At 42.6% G+C, this 11052-nt stretch overlaps 1 non-coding gene across 1 annotated transcript; it reads left to right on the forward strand.

The window, feature by feature from the left end:
* The first annotated feature begins 1358 nt into the window (after nucleotides 1-1358).
* LOC127109290 (small nucleolar RNA R71) lies at nucleotides 1359-1465 on the forward strand. Its single transcript, XR_007796612.1, has one exon. It is a non-coding gene; the product is annotated as a small nucleolar RNA R71 (small nucleolar RNA).
* Nucleotides 1466-11052: the final 9587 nt, after the last annotated feature.

Raw genomic sequence — 11052 nt, forward strand, 5'->3', positions numbered from 1 at the left:
TACCTTCCCTTCGCATAATCGACTCCTGAACCCAAGATTTGGTTGCGAGACCTTGTCTTTTCCTTTCCTTTTTCCAGGTTTACTTCGAGCGTTTCCTTTCCCTCCTTTGGGATAAATAACGCACGGTGGCGACTCTTCTGTCATTTCTTTCTTTTTTCTCCGGTTGTTTCTTTTCGCATTTAGGTTGCGACACAAGTCTACGTTTGTTGGTAAGGATGTCTTTGAGAAACTTTGCATAAGAAGGTATTTGGGTGATGGCTTCTGTGAAAGGGATTTCTACATGAAGTTTTCCTATAACTTTAATAAACTTTTGATACTGGTTATTGATCTGGGTTTGTTTGAGTCTTTGCGGATATGGTATAAGTGGTTTATATGGCGGGGGTGGTACGTAAGTTTTATCTTTAGGTTCTTCTCCTTTCTCTCAACCTTCCTGGTTTTCAAATTCCTCTGGTTCCTTTACTTCGTCCGTGGGTTTGGTACATTCCTTAGAAGTTTTGGGTTCGCTCAATCTAGGGTTTGGTGGCTCATCATAAGCGTTCCCACTTCGTAGGGTAATGGCATTGGCTTGTCCTCTCGGATTTTGTTAAGGTTGTCCAGGGAACTGTCCTCCAGGTGTGGTATGAGGGGCTTGGTTTAAAGCTACCTGAGAGATCTGGGTTTCAAGCATCTTGGTATGAATAACTATTTGGTCAACCTTGGTTCCTAACTGGGTAATCAGTTCATTAACATGAATGTTTTGGTGCAAGAACTCTTTATTTTGTTGGGTTTGAGAAGTGATAAAATTTTCCATAATTTTCTCAAGGCTCGGCTTTGGTGACACAGGTTGTATAGGTTGATTTGATCTTGGGGCTTGATAACTAGATCTTGGAGGTGCATTATTTTGGATTGGGTTATTGTTTTTATAGGAGAAGTTCGGGTGATTCCTCCATCCAGGGTTATAGGTATTTGAATATGGGTTCCCTTGGGTGTAGTTCACTTGCTCAGAGTGGGTTTCATTCAATAGACTGCATTCTACAGATTGGTGTCCTTTGGCTCCACATATCTCACAATCCGACGAAACTGCGGCTACAATATTTGGGTTTATGCACATATGCTCAGCCTTGAGGGCTAATGCGTCCATTTTAGCTTGCATCATGTTTATAGAGCTTAGTTCATGCACTCCTCCTTGGGCTTCCTTCTTCTCAACTGTCGCTCGTTCGACTCCCCATGATTGATGGTTTTGAGCCATATCTTCAATAAGGGCATTAGCTTCAGGATAAGGTTTGTTCATCATAGCACCGCCTGCGGCAGCGTCGATGGTCATCTTAGTGTTGTAGTGAAGTCCATTATAGAAGGTTTGAATGATTAACCAATTTTCTAAACAATGATGTGGGCATGCTCGTAACAAATATTTATATCTCTCCCAAGCTTCGAACAACGATTCTCCTTGGTTTTGGGTAAATCTAGTTATATGGTTTCGAAGAACGGAGGTCTTACTTGGGGGAAAATATCTAGCAAGAAATACTCTTCTAAGGTTATCCCAAGTCGTAATGGAATTGGGTGGAAGGGAATCTAACCATGATAGGGCTTTATCTCTGAGGGAAAAAGGGAATAATCTTAAACGTATTGCCTCAGTAGAAGCTCCATTGGTTTTAAAAGTGTCTTCTAATTGAAGAAATATTTTTAAATGTTGGTTCGGGTTCTCAGTAGCGAGACCTGTGAATTGTCTCTGTTGCACTAGTTGCAATAGGGAGGGTTTAAGTTCAAAATTATTAGTTGGGATGGTTGGGTTTACTATACTAGAACTAGGTTCTTCGTTGGATGGTTGAGCGAAATCCTTAAGAGGTCTTTGGTGTTGATCTTCGGCCATAGCTCTCTTAATTGTATGAAAGAATAAACGTGAGCGAGCGTAACGTTCAGGTTCTGCCAGAGGATATACTAAGCTTAAACTTCCGGTGCTGCGAGTTCTTTGCATTGACCGACGGGAAATAACCTAAGTCTAAACGATATAACAACAAGGAAATGAAATTTGACAAAATTGGTCCCCGGCAACGGCGCCAAAAACTTGATGCGTGCTTTTCGCAAGTATACGAACGCGTCAGAGTAATATAAAAGATTGTCGAATCCACAGAGACCAAGTGTCAATCTATCATTATCTATTGTTATGGTGTTTATCAAAGGCAATCAAAATAGGTGTTTTTAGAGTGTGCAATGAAAAGTAACGTATTGAATAAAGTTCAATTAATAAAGACAGGGTCGAATGTAATTCACATAATCAATTAATAATCCAAGTACTTGCTAATAGAACTACTTATGGGCAATGCTTCTTACTTTGAAAAGAACTAATTTAACAGGAACTGTCGCTTTCGCATATTCAGAACCGAGTTGTACTCCATAATCAAACCCTCTTATTGTCACTTATAAAAAGGCGTGCATTGCGTTAGACTGGTAAACCTATTTTTAAGAAATATAGTATCTTGACTAAGTTGAAAAGTATTATAACCTAGATTGCTTAACCAAAAGAGGTTCTCACGAACCAGACTCTAAACTTATAAACGCGTCCGAAAATATTTTTAAAATCACTTTTCTTCTTAAGTTAAAAACTCCTAATGAACTAAACAAAGCGCTTTCGCTGTTTTTGAAATAGTTAAAAACAATTAAGTTTAAAAAGACGTTGGACGGCTTTCGATCTTACCCAACCGAAATTAAGTGCGGGAAAACTTAAGTTGAAAGTTAAAATAGCCCTTAAGTGTTTCTACGAACAATTGCACGGATTATCGGTTCAATTACGATCCTTACATTCTAACCTTATAGATTTAGTTAGACATGGTAAAGTAAAAGTGCATTAATTTAAATAAAAATAGTGCGAGTGCGGAAAGTAAATAAAAGTAGTGCGAGTGCGGAAAGTAAACAAAAGTAGTGCGAGTGCGAGAAATAAATTAAGTAAAGCGAGTGCGAGAAATAAATTGAAGTAAAGCGAGTGCGAGAAATAAATGAAAGTAGTGCGAGTGCGAGAAATAAATTAAGTAAAGCGAGTGCGAGAAAATAAAATAGATGAAGGCAAAGTAATAAAAACCTGCTCCAATCGGAGGGTTGAATAAAATGCAAAGCGGAAATGAAAATGGCGGCAGGATTAACTTCCTTCCAAAGTTCTCCAAACTCGATTACAGACTCGATCATAAAACTCGATAACACAATTGTGGTAATACCCCAATGCGAAGCGATTACCACTTTAAAATACTAAATATATGCCTAAGTGAAACAAAGTTTGCTCTAAGTTTGGATGCCTAAACAAGTGAATTCGAGTTTCTATTTATAAGCAAGTAAAAAGATGGAAATGACAAGGATGCCCTTCAACTTAAAAATGGGAGGGAAAACTTTTCCTCTTGTGGCGCCCACCACAAGGCCAATCTGAGGCGCCTTAGTGGAAGTTGTGGGGAACGTGGAAGTTGAGGGAAGTTGAGCTAGGGCACGTCATGGCAGGGTCTATGGCGCCAGCCACAGTGGAAGCCACAAGTACAAAATGTTGAATTTTAGGGTTTTTAGCTCTTTTTCACTCCTTTTCTCGATCGGGGCTCCGATTAAAGTAAAAACCTGAAAACAAAGAGAAACATAGTAATAACACAACAAAATGACAATAAAACTACTAAAATGCATGTGAAATTGGAGTCGAAAATACGGTGAATTTCAGTGTCATCAACAAGGTCTTGAACCTTGGTCTTCAGGGGATAGCAGTTCTCCATATCATGTCCGGTCGTTGAAGGAACGTATGTTCGCACTATCCAGACCCATATACCACTGCCAAGGTCGTTGAAGGAACGTATGTTCGCACTATCTAGACCCATATACCATCTGAGTGCGGCACCAGACAGGCTGTCATGGAAATAGTGGATGAGGAGTTGATCATTCTCGGTTTGTATTGACATCTTGCATGCATACATCACAAGATGGCTGAGAGGGAAAGTGTTTCCCTTATATTTTTCAAAGTCAGGTACTTTGAACTTGATAGAGATTTTAACGTTAGGCACAAGGCACAACTCAGCAGCAGATTTACCGAAGAGGTCTTTCCCTCTTAGAGTCTTCAGTTCCTTGCACAGCTCAAGGAATTGGTCATTCATGGCGTCCATCTTCTCATAACCATATGGGCCCTCAGATGGCTCAGAATGATAAATGGTGTCTTCGACTCTCGGTAACGTGTGCACAACGGGAGGTGGCACAGTAAGACCGGGCTAGATGCCGGCAGGGAAGTGAAGGTCGGAGCAATACCCTCAGGCACAAAGTTCGCGGGCATCCCCCAAGGAAACCCGGCTGGCATAGTAGGTGCAAAATGGGTTGTTACAGCAGGAACAGTTGAGGAAGCTACCTCTGATATAACCGTCCTCGCAGGAGGAGTTGCAGGAGTTGGAGACGATTGGTTCTGAGCAGCCAGTACTGACTTTATCATGGCAGTCAACCTAGCTACGTCCTCTTTCAGTTCCCGGTTCTCTTATTCAAGATGATCCATCAGCTTTGGTAGATTCGCTCTGGTGTTATACCGGTGCGTCAGCTTGTCTTCAAAATAAATGAAGAACACACAGTTAGACCACTTATCAAGAAACCCTGAACATAACCTGCTTATGCACATGTGTCGCAACCTGAAAAATGGAATGCGAAAAAAAAACAACCGGCGAAGAAAGACAGGAGAGTCGCCACCGTGCGTTATTTATCCCAAAGGAGGGAAAGGAAACGCTCGAAGTAAACCTGGAAAAAGGAAAGGACAAGACGGGGTCTCGCAACCAAATCTTGGGTTCGGGAGTCGATTATGCGAAGGGAAGGTATTAGCACCCCTACGCATCCGTAGTACTCTACGGGATCCGCTTTTGTAGTTCTTGTCTAAAGGGTGTGGGTTTATCTAATGTGTTATTTACTAAAAAAAAGGGGTCAAAAGAAAATGACTCGCACGGATGTCGCATCCACTGCATACGTATCTCATATGAATATGAGAATCAGAGTCTTCGTAGCTCGGCTACCTAGGGGTTAAGGGTAATTGTGCTCGCTAAGACATCGCGTCTTATGCCTACGTATCTCATCTGGAATGAGAATCAGAGCAAGTCGTAGTTCGGCTAACTACGGGGTTATGGATTGGGTTTTGGACGAACGACGTTACTATGCAATCAACCGGATGCTCGACCTTTGAAGACTTACTCGCCTGTAGTAGAAGAAGTTAACGTGTTCTTAGGAGAAGAAAAATCAATAAGTTGGTAGGGTTAGGGATGCTCATGCAAAAAGGCAGTCCTTGACGAAGAAACCGCGCTACCTGTGGGGATACGAACACATACAAAACAAACATGTATAAAGTAAACGTGCCAACAAGGCAATTAGAATAAATCTCCCAAATGGTATCCCACAAGCAAAGTGGAATATCCAGCGAGCTATCCCTGCAAAAGTCATGTGAGCCTTCACACAAAAAAACTCAACAAACAGGTTAGAGAAAAAAGATAGGGTAATCAAGGGTTAACATGAATCATGCCATTAAAATTCACAAAAAGCTCACAAAAAGCAACCAAGGGTAGGAGGCCTAAACCTCTTGTCAAACAAATGCATCAAAAGGGTATCAAATTCACCCATAATACCTCATACATTTAGAGCATTCAAATTAAAGGCATAAAGATGATGGATATAGGGCAAACCTGATTGGAGAGATCGATTGAAATCAAATGACACGGCTGGATTTGCAAACCAATGTTAGGGTTTGCTTGAGCTGAAAGTGTGTGAGTCAGAATGAACCTTTCAGAGTTGCCTGGAGGTTGCTGCAGATTAATTCTCACTCTCTCTGTCTAGGTTTCCCTCCAGGTTTTGTCCAGGGTTTTGTTCCAGGGTTTCGATCCTCTGGCTGAATCTATACTCAATTTAGTCCTCTGGTTGGATGTTAATTTTGATCCTCGGGCTGGATACGGTTTCAATCTTCTGGCTGGATCTTCTTCGATCTTCTGGCTAGATCTCCTTTGTTTCGATTCTCTGGCTGGATTTATTTCCTTTGATCCTCTGGCTGAATCTACTTCGATCTTCTGGCTAGATCTGAATCGTTTCGATTCTCTGGCTGAATCTATTTCCGGTCTTCGGGCTATACCTGACTTCGATCTTCTGGCTAGATCTTCTTCAATCTTTTGGCTAGATCTGAATTGTTTCGATTCTCTGGCTGAATCTATGTCGATCTTCTGGCTAGATCTGAATTGTTTTGATTCTCTGGCTGAATCTATTTTCTTTGATTCTCTGGCTGAATCTATCTATTTTTCGGTCTTCGGGCTAGACCTGACTTTGATCTTCTGGCTAGATTTGGATTGTTTTGATGATAAATTCCCATCATCAGGATCTCGCATCTGGGGCATGCGCTGGTTGACCCTCTTTCGAAATCTACAGTCTTCATGTTAGATATGCAGCTTCGAGAATATCCCACTTTTGGGCTTCGTACATATTCTTCAGGCTAGAACATGTTATAACGACTCTTCGATTAGACTTTGTTTTTTTTAATGCGATCTGCGGGCTGGATCCTCTTGTAGGTTGATTTTCTGTTGAGCTGTCAATCTATTCCTCCAGCTGGCTTGCTGGGGAAATAACGCTCATAGTCGACTCTCTGGATGAATCTTCGAAATGACCCTCAGGCTGGATCTCTGGAAAATGATTCTTAGGCTGAATCTTCGAAATGACCCTTATGCTGGGTCACACACACACTTGATCTTCTGGACGAATCTCATGACTTTGGTTGTAAAGTAATTTTTCAGTCTGCTTTGAAGAACCTATTTATCAGCTTATGTGTATGTTTGATATGCATGCAAATGCAAATGCAAATATTATGCATGGTGCAAAAGAAAAAAGAAATCTGCTTGGGGAAGCAACTCTGGCAGGGAGCGGATCGCTGTATCAATCCTTGAATGCTCTGTGGGGAACGATCCGTCTGCCGGGACCGGGGAGCCACCGAAAATTAATCGGCCTTTTTTGAAAAGTTGACCTTGCTGGGGAAGTATCAACTATGGAAACTTTGCTTGACGAGGCTCTGCGAGGAGAGTCTGTGAGGAAAGCACTTCCTGGGGAAATGTCGTAGGAATCGACCTTTGCTGGGGATATGAACTTGCTAATCGTCCTCAGGCTGGGGATTAAAATAAATCTGTTAAAAAAGATATTCTGCTGGGGACGAGATGAACACTAGGAACACCACCCTCTTGTCTGTTGGGTGTGCGACTACTCTGCTGTTGCTGGGAAGATACAGTCTGGATACTGTCAACTCTACTGGGGAACCTGCTCTGCAGAGGAGAGGCTTTGTCAACCGCTTGGGGGTGAGGATTCATGACTTGGCATCCTGTTCCTGTGACCTGTAACCAAAAAAGAGATTAAGCACCGTCCGAGATTAAGCACATTCAAAGCAATTTTGACTATTTTCCTGCGCAAGTCATCTGCAAAAGCCACCATTACATTCAGATGCAATATGTTTCCTCAAGAATTCAGACATCTTTTGCAAACAAACTGATAAATGAAAAGTAAAGAGGCTTTTTAACTGAATTATTCAACTTTTGTTGGTTGAAAAATTTGTGCCAGGAATAGGCGAGTACATCAGGAAGCTGATCCCTGGAAAGAGGCGATCGCTATAAATTGAACAAGAGAAATTATCCTAATGGCAATGTGGAAACGGGGTCCCACCGAGTTTCGACTCTGTTATGGCTCGTATGTCCTCAAGACGCTCTGCTCATCTTGCTTTCTGAAGTGGATGATTAGTCGATCTTTTACCTTCGAAGATTGTCGGATTGAATGAAACGGTGATATAACACGGATGAACTCAGATCGCAGTTATTCGCTTATTCCCTAACTTTTGCGTGGACCGCCCTTTTGGGTTTTCAATCCACCGGGATACTCTTTTTTTCCTGAGCCGCCCTTTCGGGTTTTCGACTCACCGGGTGTACATTTTTTTGATTTTTATATCCCTAATTTTTGCCCGAACCTCTTCATTCTTTTTTTTGGTTCGTCGGGATGCCCCTTTTTTGCCTGGACTATTCTTTTTACTGTCCAGCGGGTCTATTTTATGCGAAGTATTTTGTTAACTGCGTCTGAGTTGATAGGGGACGGGAAGTCTTCGCCATCCATGGTTGTTAGCATCAGAGCTCCGCCAGAGAAAACTCTTTTAACCACGTATGGACCCTCGTTGTTCGGTGTCCATTTGCCCCTGTGATCTATGTTGGGAGGAAGAATTCTTTTGAGTACCAATTCACCGACTCGATACTCCCGAGGCTGCACTTTCTGATCAAACGCTCTCTTCGTCCGTCTCTGATATAGTTGGCCATGGCATATAGCTGCTAGTCTCTTTTCCTCAACTAGGCTTAGCTGATTGTATCGAGAACGGACCCATTCTGCTTCGTCCGGCTTCATTGTTGGTGCAGGGAAAAGTTATTCTGGCACAAAATGGCATATGAACCCCTTCCGGTGTGATCAACACTGCACCAACTCCGCGACCATTGACGTTGACCGCCCCATCAAACATCATAATCCATTTGGATTCAGGGCCAGGCCCCTCCTCCGGGAGTGGTTCCTCGCAATCTTTCGATTTGAGAAACATGATGTCCTCATCAGGAAAGTTGAACCTCATAGGTTGGTAATCATCAATAGGTTGCGCGGCAAGATAGTCTGACAAGACACTTCCTTTGATGGCTTTTTGTGAAGTGTATTGGATGTCATACTCTGTCAGCATCATTTACCACCTAGCAACCCTGCTGGCTTTTCAAAAATATACTTGACTTGATCCATCTTTGATATCAATAGAGTCGTGTGAGTCAACATATACTGTCTTAGTCGGCGAGCAGCCCATGCCAAAGCGCGGCAAGTTTTCTCGAGCAGTGAGTATCTTTGTTCACAGTCGGTAAACTTTTGCTAAAGTAGTATATTGCATGCTCTTTTCGACCTGACTCGTCATGCTGACCAAGCACACAACCCATTGACCTTTCTAACACAGTCAAGTGCATGATCAACGGTCTTTTCCTCTCGGCCTGTAGACTGGCCCCGATCTTGATCTCTTTCTTGTCGTCTTCAGTACCAATTATGATGGTCTCAACCACCTCCTGATAAGGTGTAATAGCTCAGTCCTCCTGTTTCAACAACCTGGCTAACTCCTCAGGCAATTCACAATCTTCCTCAACCCCTTCTTCGGCTTGATAGATAGGTTTGTCGAAGTCATACTTGGCCATAGCAGTGTCGTTAGCAGCGAGATCCGGGTGATCAGTTTTACGAGGTGTTTTTTGGAAAGAAAAACGAAAAAGAAACATGAAAAAGAAACATTTCCGTTTTTGTAAAAGTAAAAATAATTGAAAGAAAGAGAACACAAAATTGTTTGCAAAAGCTGTCATTTGTTGATGATGAAAATAATTGCGAAATGTAACTAAATGGATGGCCCTATAGATGAGTCATTACACCTTGGTCAAAGTGTAAGACTTTGTTATGCATGTGATAAAAGGAAAACAATAAAAATTACTCCTTCAGTAGAGTAAACCGGACGACTTTTTCAGATGACCAATTGTCGAGCTTTTCTCCTGGGACACACGGGCGAATCCAGCTATCTAAGTCACAGTCGTTGTCAGCCTTGTCTTCATCTGCAGCATTGACGGTGTGGGGAGAAACCAAACCCCCACTGGAGAAAGTACCGGCTTCATTCTTCTGAGACCCCGGAGTATACCCCAATCCAAACTTGTCTTCTTTTATGATTGGCTCCACAAATTTTCCCCAGCCTTGGGCATTACCAGCCTTAACCACTTCAACAACTTACTCGTATGAAGAGATAGAAGTCCTGACCTTCTCAGACTCAGGTGAAAAGACAGTTTCGGGCGCAACCTCACTGATGTTTATGGCTTCGAAGCCCTGACACAGCATCTCATGCATCTCGCCATCCATCTCCACATACTTAAATGTAGATAGGTGGCTAACAAAAATATCCTCTTCACCACAGACGGTGACGATCTGGCCTTCTAGTCCATATTTGAGCTTCTGGTAGAGAGTAGAAGTAACAGCACCGACAACATGGATCCAGGGTCGACCTAGCAGACATCTATAGGCAGGCTGGATATCCATCACATAAAAGGTACTCTTGAACACCTGCGGTCCGATCTTAACTGGAAACTCAACTTCGCCACAAATAGCTCGCTTAGAGCCATCAAAAGCCCTTACAACTAAATTACTCGGCCTCAGGGTGGCGTCATCGCAATCCAACTTCGTTAAGGCTTTCTTTGGGAGAACATTCAGAGAAGAACTTGTATCAACCAAAACATGGGAAAGCACCTCCCCTTTGCATTCCATTGTGATATGCAAGGCTTTGTTGTGATTCCTGCCCTCAGAAGTTAGGTCATAATCGGTGAAACCTAGCGCATGGCTAGTGTGTACATTCGAAACTACCGACTACAGCTGGTTAACAGTTATCTCTAGTGGAACATAGGCCATATTCAGTACTTTCAACAAGGCTGCTCTGTGAGCCTCAGAGCACATCAATAATGAGAGAATGGAGATCTTTGAGGGTGTCTGATTTAGCTGGTCGACTACCTTGTAGTCACTTTTCTTGATAATCCTCATAAACTCATCCACTTCCTTCTCGAACGCGGTCTTAGGAGGGGCTTCCTCAGTAGTAACCTCTTCGGTGGCTACCTGTTTTCCTTTAGCCTTGGAAGCTGCCTCAGCTTCAGTATTCGTGCGCAATGTTGATGGTGCAAACAGGCGTCCACTACGAGTGAAGCCACCAACTCCTCCGACATTGTCTACAGCGGAGCTACCAATGTCAATGTCTTCTTTGTTAACTTTCTTCCCCTGGCAGTAGATATCAACCCCATAGTGCCACGGGATAACACTATCTTTCTCATACGGAACAGGTCCTGGTACCGTGATGGTGACCGAACCAATTAAAGTCGGTTGAGGGTTGTCAGAGTAAATTGGTGCTGGACTTTTTGGGAAATATATTGTTGTCAGAGCGGGTCTCTCGGGAACATATATTTCTTCAGGAGTGAAATAAAACGTTACTGTCGACACATCATTCTTCACTGGACGAGTCTGATCGAACTGAAGATAACC

Source organism: Lathyrus oleraceus, chromosome 7 (genome assembly GCF_024323335.1).
Source record: "Lathyrus oleraceus cultivar Zhongwan6 chromosome 7, CAAS_Psat_ZW6_1.0, whole genome shotgun sequence".
NCBI classification, from domain to species: domain Eukaryota; kingdom Viridiplantae; phylum Streptophyta; class Magnoliopsida; order Fabales; family Fabaceae; genus Lathyrus; species Lathyrus oleraceus.